General features: G+C 42.0%; 1 long non-coding RNA gene across 1 annotated transcript; it reads right to left on the bottom strand.

Annotated features, from left to right (window-relative positions):
* Positions 1–865: 865 nt before the first annotated feature.
* On the bottom strand, positions 866–8252 carry LOC142590699 (uncharacterized). Its single transcript, XR_012830225.1, has 3 exons — positions 8197–8252; positions 6963–7153; positions 866–5871 (listed from the first exon to the last, which is right to left on the bottom strand). It is a non-coding gene; the product is annotated as an uncharacterized LOC142590699 (long non-coding RNA).
* Positions 8253–12676: the final 4424 nt, after the last annotated feature.

A 12676-nucleotide genomic window follows, 5' to 3' on the forward strand; every position in this document is an offset into this window, starting at 1 on the left:
TTACCCTTAGTGCGTGGTGCAAGGCTCTTGCAAATAGAGTAAATTAACTAATCCATGCAAATTGTTTGACTCTCGGATGGCAGTGTCGAGCCGCTTTTCAACATGTGTCACCAACTTCTGCTGTAAGTACACACGACTACGGCTAGTTCTCAAGATGACTTCTGTGAAAAGACAACATATACGAAAGAATCCATAGCGAACTTGCCAAAAAGGACATGGCAGGTTAGCAACAAAAAGTTATTTCATCACCCTTTGTTATTGTCTTCTCAAAAATTCAAGTGTATCAGTCAGCCCAGAATCACTTTGAAAGCAAGACAGTTCTCATTACTATTAAACTGGAATAAATAGCCAACCAAGCAAAAGTCTTAAATAAACATCCCATATGTAGCCTGCAGGTGCATATGCATGACACTGCAATGCCACTCAGAACCATAATGAGACCCCAAAATATTACGTAACTCATGTCGAAGTTCAATTCACCACTGCAGAAGTCTCTTATAATATGTCAAAAGATTTAAAAGTTAAACCTATTTGACTGTTCTCCAAGACGTGTTTTTATTTAGAACTTACGATTTAATATCCTAAGCAAGTAAGCTACACATAACAAATAAAAAAGGCTGTACTTATGTAGAAAGGAGACCCAGATAATGATGTGCAATAAAAACAATATTCCAACTTAGATTATATAATCTATGCGTTATACTATGCTTGCTGAAAACAACTGGTTGGCAATTGATAATCCAATCTAACAGTAAAAACAGCTGTCTTACCTCATGGTACTCTTGTTGGCACTTTTCCCACACAACTTGTGCGTGTTAGCGTCAGTTGAAAATTGATCTGAAAAATACCACATTAAAAAGTTGTGCATCAATTTTATTCTGTCATACAACATGCAACAGTGCATAAAAACTTCATAACTGACAATATTGCAAAAATAAATACAACAACATTTATACTAATTGTTTATTTATGTTGACAAACATACTTTTCCAGGACGAAGTATAATAGCTGACACAGACAATTTCACAGATTGCAATAACCACTAATACAAAACTTGCCATAATGCAAATACGCTGACAAAATATGTAGCACAGGAAGCTGTATTTTGTTACAGCAAAGATAGCACATGAATGATGCGGACAAGGGAAGAAGCAGAACACATAAACAACCTATACCTAGCTGCATGCACGCAGCTGTAACAATACACATGGTGCACCAAGATCCAAAAGAAACTAAGAGGAAGATGTGAGGAAGGCTTCTTTTACTGATCACAAGTCCTCCTGTAAGAGCAGATTATGCACTGGCTGTAATCTATTCTCTGCACATACATAACTAAGTTACATTAGGTGTCACATTTACAAATCACTCATACAATGTTCTTGTGATTGTCCTTATTCCGATTTTTAACTTGGAAAGCATGACTGAGTTACGGAAAGCCTCCCTATAGCTTGGCACATATCCAGAAAGAAGTGTTTCTATAAACACTGGAGGTCACGGACGGATGACTGACACATACCTCTTTTAATTCTTTTGTCTTTGTCTTTATGATTATCTACCACAATAGCCTTTTGTAGGGTCAAACATATACAGATAATACACTGTGGGCAATACCTGTTCAATACCAAGTGTGAATACCTGTTCTTGATTTCTACCTTTCTCTGGTGTTCCCGCTAAGGTAAGATTGGTCCAAAAAATTGTTTTTCCAATGTATGCGTTCCCACAAAACAAAACAGGAGCTGATGATAAGCCACATTAGTGGTGCGTGAAATAAAACATCTGTTCTTAACTTACCACTGCCATTCCAATCTGGTGTGATTTTCTGCTTTGTTGTGTACTCTAGCACAGGTGCCACGCAGTTCACTTGGTGCCCAAAGCAACTCTCACACCATAGCAGGATGTCAATTTTTTTTTCAAATTCTAAGCGAAGCTATGGTTATGGGGAACAATTGAAAACATATAGTTTTGCTTTGTATCTTCATTATGTTGTAGAGCAAGGTAGAAAGCAAGAACAGATATTTATAATTTGGGTTCTCACTGTGCATTGCATGGATATGTTTCAATGAATGATATAACTTTTCGTAGAAAAACATATGAAAGATAAGAGAATTAAGCTCGAAGCCTGCCATATCAGGAACTGGGAATTTTATGTGTAAATGAAATTTTGCGATTCCCAGTGACGAAGAAACAGATTTGACAATATGTGGCAAGGCAACCAAGTCACTCATGCTCACAAAACAAACAAAATAAAAACAAGCAAGATTACAAGAAGTTCGAACTTGCAAACTAAAGTGAGACACCTCACATGACTGATTTATGGATTCACTGAGCATAAATTACATCTGGCCCATAATCTGCTTGTACAAGATGACGAACAATGAGTTACTGTTGCTTTCTCTCTGGAGCATTTGGCTCTTCTGACATGCACATAGTGTGGCACAGCTGTCATTCAGCGTCAATCTGTTTTTATGGTCCTGTACTATTATCGTTGTAATTTATAATTAGCAAATAGCCTAACTATTGGGTTGATCAGCTGCATTTTAAACAAAACATACTGACAGATTTCCCTGTTTATCGCTAACAAAGAGTTGGGTACATCATTTCAGATTTCAAGAAACAGCTGTGGAACAGAACAAATGCTGAAGACAGAAAATCGACAATAACCAGTACCTTTTTTATTAAAGGCCATGTACTAGCTCTTTCTGCAATGAATACCATTATTACCAAAAATTGTAGCCTGAAAAAATAATTGGAAAATATTTACAAAAGTGACAGAGGTTAGAACTGCATGATAATTGCAAATGTCTTCTTAAACAAGATCACAATAATTGATGTTTCATTAATTTCACCAAAATGCTGACATCCCATTATTGAAGCTAGTCAGTGTTGAAGGTATTGTTAGTTTGTAGGAGTCCTCAGACTGGCATCTCTGAAATATTTGTCACCATACTTGGTGGAACATGCTTTGCTCTTTCAGATATTACTTTGCCAAAAAGCCTTCTGTAAGCATTGTTGGACAATTCTGTGTGGCAGAGAAATCTATTTGATCGTTACTTTTTTGGGTATGTGCATCTCAGAACTGGTGCTAGTCTGAGTTCTTACAAAGTAGATGTTACTGAGTACTGTAATTTTAATGCCTGCAACTGCTACAAATTTGTTAGTGAAAATTGTCGCACTGTCATGAAGCAGTTATGTTCAATAATTAGTGGCAGTCACCGCTGAAACACTTACTACAAAACACAAAATAAATATAAGGAGCCAAAATGTAAATGTCAACCAAAGTTATAATCAAGTCTACATTTCACAGAACTGTCTTTTTTCCTGTTAGTGTGCCAATACCAATTCCACATTCACAAACATTTTAGTATTGCACTTCTGGCAAATGCAGGAAAATACACGGTCTCTAACAGAAGCCCCTGGGAAAACAGCCCAGATTCGCTTCGACAAAAGGACTTGCCTTAAACTTTGCGTCGCTATGTTGGAGGTCACTGTAGCAAGGGGAACATTTTGCTGATTCAATATTGCTCTAAATATTTTTATTTGTACTAGAGGTTTGAAAAGAGAGCCAATTGTATAGTTCTTCATGCAGTTTTCATATATTCCATTAGTTTTTGTTTAGCTGCTTATTGAGTTATGTCCTACACAACGACAAAATACATAGTGATATTTGCGGGCACTTTCTTGTGTATTAAATTGTCACAAAAAGCAGTGTGCTGTAGCTAACTAGCTCCCTGTAGACTGCAAGGTGCCGATATCTATTCAAACAGCATGTAAAGTTACTATAAGTACGCAAGATTAGTAGGCAGGCAGGCAGGCCTGCCTACTAATCTTGTATACTTCTCATGTACTGTGAAAAAAAAATTATTGAGAATACTTCAATAATTTTTTCTCATAATAGCATGAGAATGACCTTGTGCACTTCTAATTGTCCTATACAAATGAAATTTGGCATACATACTCTTCAAGATAAGCAGAATACTGATATCTAATTGAAATTGCAATCTGTAAAAATTATTTAAAGTGGCCTAATATTTCTTGCATAGTTCCAGTAATTGTACAAGCTGTTTGGATAGGTATCGCCACTTTGCGGTATGCAACTAGCTAAATAAGATACGGCATGAAACTATTTGCGAAACTTTTATAGACAAAAAGTGCCCATCAAAATATTTTGTCACTATGTAGGATATAACTAAAAAGACACCAGCTACACAAAAACCTATGACAATTCAAATCTACATAAACTCCCTATGAATGATAGTATATTCAAATCTCGAGTACAAATAATTAAAAAAAGTTGTTTTGAGGAGCATTTCCCCTTAATAAGTGGGTGTCAGTGTTTCTACAAAAGAGTTAGAAAATGCCTTCAGGCATACCATAGGGAGTTTTATAGATAGCACACGCACGCATCTGCCTAAAAAGCCCCACGCCCTGCTTGTATTCCTTAGTCATTTTTCTGCATTCTGTTGTATGTCACCGTTTCGATCCCTTAACGCTGAGTGCGCAAAAAAAACAGCCTATTAGTACACTGAATTTTTAGCCTGTAAAGGGGTTGTATACGAATGGGGGTAGCCAACTCTAGTGTGAGAATAAACAAATATTTGTTCTCGCTTTAGTGAAACCAGCCAAAATATAATCTCACAAATTTGGAAATGAATGCACAAAGAACCTCGCTGATTGTCGCATTAGTGTGCCGAACAAGATCTTTTGATGTTTATATTTCCTAGTTTAATTAACTTTCCTCTAGTAAATGGGCTCTGACCTAGAATACTCAGTGTTGGAGACTAACCCAGACCTGGAAGCCAATATTTAAATCTGAAATAAAGACATTCATCCCCCGACCACATGGCACATCAGAAGCATGCATCCATGGACATATAGTCTGTAAAATTATTTTACATGATCTGTAGTGTTAATCTTGCATTAACAAATTCTGAAAATTAGGAAATACATCTGCTATTTAAAGTACTGCTGTAAACCTGTGTGTTTGAGAAATGTAATACTCAAAAGGTGTAACACAACCAATGTGTGCATGAAACCTATGCTGCCTTTGACATTCGTCAGTGTGTTAAATAAGCACTGAGAGAAGCCAAGGGTATCATAGCTTTTATGTCTCAAACCTTGTATGTGAGTACCACTGGTATCTTTGCAGTGAAAGGAAGTCACATTATTACCAGACTTATGAGGGGAACCCATGTCTCTCTAGTTTAATGTTTTCTTTGTGCTCCTATATCCTGGAGTTCTTCAAAAATAATGGGTGCTTGAAATAAGTACTCTACATTGCTCTTAAATTTATCCTGCACCGGAGCCTGTGCGATGTTACATTTCTTGAACACATGGCAGTGCTGTAGGTTATCAAAGGAAGAAAAAATACCGTAAGTTTGCATTTTAGCCTTCTGTAAAACAAGAATTAAGAACCTATCAATTACATCCACAAGTACAAAAGAACTATGAGAAACGGGGCATAAAGACAGGTATACATTATAATAGCAGGAGTTGATGGTGAGAACTGTAAGAGAAAGGAACTATCAAAAACTAGGTAGCAAAGAAACATATGAATTATAATAACAGAAGTATTTGCAAAGAATTTGAAGAGACAAATAGCATGTCTGTTCAAATCACTCCACCCCAACATTCATCCATGGTTCGATAAGTGACCACAGCTGGTAATGCTGCTTGGATAGATGGAAGCTGAGGTGTAGCTGTGAAATAGATGGAACACGTAGAGGGGTCACCAAGTGTTGCACGCTGGTTGCACAGCAGGTTTCCTTGATCTCCGGACTCACTCGGCACTGATGCGTTGAGCCTGGTTATACATTGTTCGCAAGAGGCCTGGAATGAGTGTGTGGCCTGGCTTGGGTAAAATTTCGAGGCAACCTGAAAAACAGAGATCCAAATAAATAAGCACCAAAATATTCTGCACCATAAGGCAACTCTGAAGTTTGCCATCTGCACATAGCAGATGATGAAAACAGACACAAGTCGCCAGACTCAAGTTATATAAATGTGCAAAAGTGTAAATGAATGTGAAGAGCTGATTATAGGATGGAATCCTTCATATTGTCTTTTGTGGATCAATAATAGTATCTTAACATAAAGTCAAGTGTAAATGACCCTCCCTATTTGTGTAAGTAGGCTATTCCATGCCAGCTGTTCCAACCTGGCACATGACTACTTGGAATTTCTTTTTGAAAACTGGGGGCCCTTCAATATAGAACAAATCTCAATTTCACGCAATACTTAAAGCAAAAGAAAAATTTTACTGGCCTAAACACTACATCAAATTTTGTTTAACACGCCAAACTATGCATCATAAAATGGCATATCCAAAGAATTGGTTCCTCCATTAAGAGGGCCAAATTTTTAATGACAATGAAGAGAGGCCTTACACCAAAAACTTAACTGCTTATTAGCCACCGCTCAGTTTATTACGGCTGATTAAAAGTGGACAAAATGGCTTATTAACTTTATTTTCACGCAAGTGACCAACAGCGAAAGCTGCAAATTTATGTAATCGACGTGTTTAGGACTTGTGCTGTGTGCAAGAACTGGTTTCAGAAAGATACATGATGCAGCAGTGCAGAAAGAGGAGGATGAACTTGGAAAAGGAGTCAGTTTTGGTGTATGTTTATCAGCCTAGTTACCACTGAGGCAGCCGTAGCGAATTTATGTCGAATATCATGTATGAGAGTACATTGTATTGTTTTTAAATTGGTAAAGCTTTATCAAAGTAGTTTTTGTGTTAAGCAAGGAAAAAAATTGTACAAGTGGTCTCTTGTAGTTTCAAAATTTGCATCGCGTTTTGTCTAATACACATAGGCTCTTGGCAGCTAAGATAAAATGCATGGACTTGAGCATCCCTGCATACATAGCAGGGAGTCTAAACTGCTTCGAAGTTACTTCTTTCATTGCTGAGTGGCTACAAGCCACTTCACTCAAAAAGACGCCGCTTAATTACAGGTATTTACCTGAATCTTTGTGTCGGCTGTCAGCCTGCTTGGCATTATCACTTAGGCTGCCAACTCCCTAGTGGACGTAGTTGGGACATTGTCGTAGCAGGATGCAGTGGCAGAAGCCGCCAAAGGCTCCCAACTCCGCAGTGGACGAAGTCAGGACAGGGTGGTGGCAGGACGCAGGGGCAGGAGCCACCAGGGTGTAACTGCAACAAATTTTCACAAATGTTCTGTCACGATTTACAATAAAAATTGAGCTGTCTGTGTAACTTGGCTACCAATACAAATAAAGGCAAACAGTTAGGTCCTACGACACAACTAGAACCCCAACAAAAAAGAAACGGTACTTATGTTTATGAAAATCCAAGCAATGAAAAAAAGAATGTGCAACCAATTTGTGCATGGAAGCACGGTTGAAACCTGAGCACATACCATCAAGTGATGTGCTAGTCAAGCGCAAGCCTGCGACCTTAAAATGTCATTGTAAATGTCCTTACATGCATTATTTAAGCTGGATTAATACAAGTTAAAATTCTCTTAACATAAGTAAATCACCAAGCTAATTCAATTAACGAATTCCAGTGGCTGTTAATGCAACAAAGTGCAAGCGCGGAATGACGCTGGCCAAACTGGGCAGTGAAATATAACAATGTGGTTGTCTACATCTTGTTTTTCTGGCTTTCGCTCTAGCACTGGAATATACAAGAATTTTCACATTCCTGATATTTCACCCTGCTAATTTTTATTCCATAATGCATAATACTTGAACAAGAGCAATACTGCTTTCTTTTAACCGTAAATATTGATACAACAAGAAAATTCACTGGAGCCAACGTTTTGAGAAAAATCTTTTTCTCGAAACATTCGCTCCAGCGATGCTCCTTGTTCTACGGCTCTTCATCATGTCAAGTCTCTGTCTTCCTGTGTACCTCTGTACTTTCAATGTTGTGTCAATGAAACTGTAATAACGGATCATTAGTAAACGTAGCTGATGAGGAACTTGGGCTTGTTGGTAGATAACGGCAGAGTAACTGCGCAACATAGAGATACGGACAAAGGAGGCTTGTGTGTGTTGTCTCCTCCAGCCATGTCTCCCTTTTGGGTGATTACTCTGTCTCAATGTAAAACTATTACCCATTGCACAATAATACTAAAATGCATAAACACAGGAAAGTGGACACCAAAATTACAACAGATAGTATCATATGCTAATGAGATATGCAAAAGTGCCTGCTACAATTTGCCTCACCCATAACGTGCTGGATAAGATGGCGACTTCTGGCTGTTGCCCTTTCTTGAATACCTAAAATAAAACACATTTCAAAATTAGAAAAATACACACACTCGCGCTGTCATCACACAAGCATGCTGAAAAAACCACAGCCGCACTGTCAGTACGCGCACCGCAGGCCGCCATTCTGCCTTCTGCTCCCTGCCGCTACAGTGCGCAGTGCATTCTGGTCTAGCGGCAGCCGCGTGAAATAGAACACGCTCTATGTCCGCGCCGGCGGCGTTGTGTTCTCCAAGCGCACAAGCGCACCTGGGCACGCCGGCTACGCCGTGAGGCCGGACTGTAGACTGCGCGCTTTTCACCGACGTCGCTTAACCGCGCGCGCGTTACGTCGGAGTATATCTTGCGCTTTAAGAAACGTCTGTGAACTGCCAAGAGAAACGTGGCGCAAAATGTAGCCATACCGGAAGGGCCGAGTACGCGCCGTTTGTAAACGCGGAACAAAAGCTTATATGCTTACCTGAGACGTTAAGAGAAATATGGCACAGGTCATTCCCCGCTGGCAGTCGTTCGTATGCATCTGGTCGTCTCTGTCCGTTGAGATCTCCCATATCACAATGAAAGATGCAGTGCAAACCGCAACACTTCGGGCGCTTGTGACGGGCCGGCGAGCTGCACTTGCTCGATGTCGGCAAAGACGAAATCGGCGACACGCTGCTGCTGGCGGCGGTCCCCTTCGTCGCAATCACACAGCACGGACAGAAGTTCCCACCGTAACTTGCCGCATCGCCTGGTTGCAGCCGCCCCTAACGCAGCGATTTCAGAACCACTCAACGACAACGTACTCACGCGTGATGCAGCGCAACCAATCGACCTTTGCGCAACTACCAAAGGGCGTCATGCTATTGACGGCTTCGGCTTTGGATCATTTTGGATCTGCACAACTGAGCAAAACAGTTGCGCTAGTTTCGGTTTTGTTTCCTCGCGTTGAAGTAAAAACTGTTTTGCTCACTGATAATTTTACGTCACTTAAGTAATGTTCACGAATGAAACCGCCATGAATTTTACACGCGTCTTGAAATACCCGCTACGTTTACTTGGCAGAAGCAAAATTTGCTCGTTCGAGTGTGGTTGCGTCTGAAATATCTATCGTTGGGCTGTCGGAGCGTGCTCTAAGTGTGAAGAAGCGGCCCAATTGTCCTTAATTTGTTTAGCTATAACGGTGCTGCTGCCCTTGATTTCTGTCGAGTGCAGTTTGCTCTGATGTAAGGTAGAACTACAAAGCCACCCGTGTTACTGAATGATCTGGTGCACCTGAAGCTGCCAGAACTCCGGTATTTCCTCCACAAGTTCTTGCGACTGTGTGCCTCTGTCACCAAATGCGGGCGTAGTCATTTGGCGGAGATTTAGCAACACATTTTCTAGAACTATCGTTCACCGCTCAATCACGACATGGAGAAGCAGCGTGGTTGGTCCTTAGCAAAATTTTCTATTTATTGCGAATTTTGCGATAGCAATTCTATGGACCCAATCGCCGAAATATATCTGTCGGTGTTGCCGTGAGCTTACGTATAAAGTCAAGTGCGATAAGATCCTATCCTGCGCCGTTGGCTGTGCGCGTTAGAGGAAGTGTACGAGGGTGAGCCGAGATGTATAGTGCCTGGATGGGTGCCCCAATTATCTATAGGTGGTCACGGGATAAAACGCGCGCAGGCCGGGGAAAGGAGACGCTGGTTTAGCACGCTTCTCCTCTGGCCGTTGCGACAGCCCGGTCTGGCGCCACTCTCGCTCTGTCTTTCAGATAATTTCCGATGGGTGCAAAGCCGAGGGGGGAGGGGGGAGGGGGGCATTCTTATAGCGCCATTTCAAGTTTCGGAGACGCTTTAAAGGACGAGGCCGCAGAAGCGTTCTGTCCGCTCTGTTCGCGCCCTTCATCACGCCGACGCTGTGACAGCGAGTGTTCGCGGTCATTGAGTGAGATCTGGTTATGCTTGCACCTGCGCGCGTGACCCCCTGCTTGCTAATTTACGGAGTAAGCGATTGTTTACTACAGTTTATTCAGGCGATGAAACTACGAACCTTGGTTCATGCAGTTGTTCGTGCAGTGGTTCATGCAGCATTGCGGGGAAACTGCTACATTTTTGTTTTTACATATCTAGGGGCTTCAAAAGCAGTGCTGCGTACGCTAATATTTGTTTCTGGTCGCGGAACGCAACGCACTGCGGTAGCCCAGCGGCTTTGGTGTTGCGCTGCTGAGCTCGAGGTCACGGGTCCAATCACAACCGCAGCAGTCGCATTCCAATGGAGGCAGAATGCGAAAACGCGCGTATACTGTGCATTCCGTGCACGTTAAATAACTCGAGCTGCTGAAAATAAATCTGCAGTTTTCCATTACCGTGCTCCTCATAACAAGATCTTGATTTTGGAACCTGAATCCTCAACATTTAATTTTACGCAGCGCAATTACACTTACAATGGACCCTGTTGAGTGCGCCTACTGAACTCATCTCGTTGCTGTGCTCTCTTTAGCAGCCAATGCTTTTTTTTTTTAAGATTTACTTATGGTCAGAATCCAGTGTGACAAATCCGGGTCTTCCTTAGCATAGGAAGCCAGCTATCGCTTAAGCGTGTGAGGTATTAACAAACATGTTCAAGGAAAATCGATATTTAGAGTTCGATGTAATTGCAGAACATGACAAGGACGAAAGAATGATACACCGCATTACAACCAGGACAGGAACCCGACGGCCTGCCTAAAACAGAAGACGTTATCTGGTATTTCTTCTCCAGCATTTTAATCTTTCTCTCGCCAGACTCATCTCGAATATCAGAGGAGTCGCGATCTTCCACGATGACTCTTCGCCTGCTATTAAGAGTCAAACGACCCATACACAAATGTTGACTCTTGTTTTGTAACTCTACCCGCGCGAAAATGGGTCTTCGTAAGAAAAAAGAGAGTCAAGTTGCCGTGACTCACTTTTTACTCTTTTTTCTTAGAGTGTACCTCTCCAATGTAGGTAATATTAGGACGAGCTAATCGAAAAACTGCAGAATGTTTCCGCTCGCTACCTAAATATAAATTGAATATTATACGGCAATTTCTGAAGAATAAAAGCGTGTTGCCGAACGTTTCATCAACGCAGAAGTAATTTATTAATTGTTTCATTCTCAGCCTACAGGTGGCATCGCAAGCGTAAATGAGTTAACAGAGCGCAGCGCTACGTCGTCTGCTACCAGGAGCTTGCATGATGCACGCAACAGGAATGTGCTGCCAGCACTTCCTAACTAGCGAGCGGGAAAAAAACCGTGAACCGGTTTTACGGCCACCATTACTAGCCGGCTATATGAATTTTCCTTCTTATTTCGCCTTTGGTCATCAGCTCCCAGTGCCGCTATCACTGCGATCTGCCCCACGGCGCGTCGCGCGATAGTCGTAATGGAACTTGACATTGAACATCACAATATACAAGCGCTGCATTGCATGCGCGAAGTAAAACCGATGAGCATGGTGCTGGTGGTGCGCGCTGCGCCGTGAAATTGAGGATTAAAGTGCGGCACTACCGAACTAGAGAAGAAAGGGCAGCGAAAGAAGGGCAGCTCCACAATATCATCCCGTCCTGACTGTACAATTTTATCAGCCGAACGAAGGTAGCGCTGGACCAGCCTAGGTTAAACCTGTCTAATTGCTGAATGGTAATCTGAGAGCTGTTCACGCTGGAGACAGCAGTGGGAATTTGATCTCGGCATGCAAATATCTCCTTGACACTGGCTTTGAAGAGGATATCACGGGAAAGCTGACCCAGCCCTTCTACCGGCCAACACAGTAACATCGTGAGCAACTTTGCAGACAGTGTCTGCAGCAGAGATCTAGGCTTTTGTCATAAATTCTTCGCTTCTGACCAACCTCTGGGAACTGCAGGCGGCTGGCGACGAACCGTAGCGCGTAATTCCTTGCACCAGGGTCTCTTCGAGTTGATAGCGTATCCTGCAAAGGGTCTACTTAGAAAGCCGACAGGTGTGGCGCAAATCATTATCCCTCATTTCTTCGAACGCGTATCGCACTTCCAGCCGCGGTCGGCACTGAAAGAGCAACCACAAGCAGACGACATAGTAATAGCCTCCGAAACAACCAACGCCTACGCGCGCGACGCCCGCGTGTCTGTCGGGTCCCGCGACCGGCGCGCGCGGCCAGGGTCGCAAACCAACAGCCAAGCCACAGCAACGGGACGAAAAGCGGGCTACCCTTTCGCTGGTTACGCTCTTAGCCAAAGATGAGTTCGCTTTGGAAATGATTGACAGATGCGTGACGTGATCATTACTTGTGGTGCCGCCCCGCTGCCTTTGATGACCTCTGACGCAAGAAAAATTTTGACCAATCAGATGAGGCCAAGTGAACCGCTCCCCTTCCCAACAGTTATAAGATTCGGCCCGAGGAGTCATAAGAAAGAACGTGAGTGAAAGAGACAGGTAATTGGATACAAAGAATGGAAACAAAAAG

This window comes from Dermacentor variabilis, chromosome 8 (genome assembly GCF_050947875.1).
Source record: "Dermacentor variabilis isolate Ectoservices chromosome 8, ASM5094787v1, whole genome shotgun sequence".
Taxonomy (NCBI): domain Eukaryota; kingdom Metazoa; phylum Arthropoda; class Arachnida; order Ixodida; family Ixodidae; genus Dermacentor; species Dermacentor variabilis.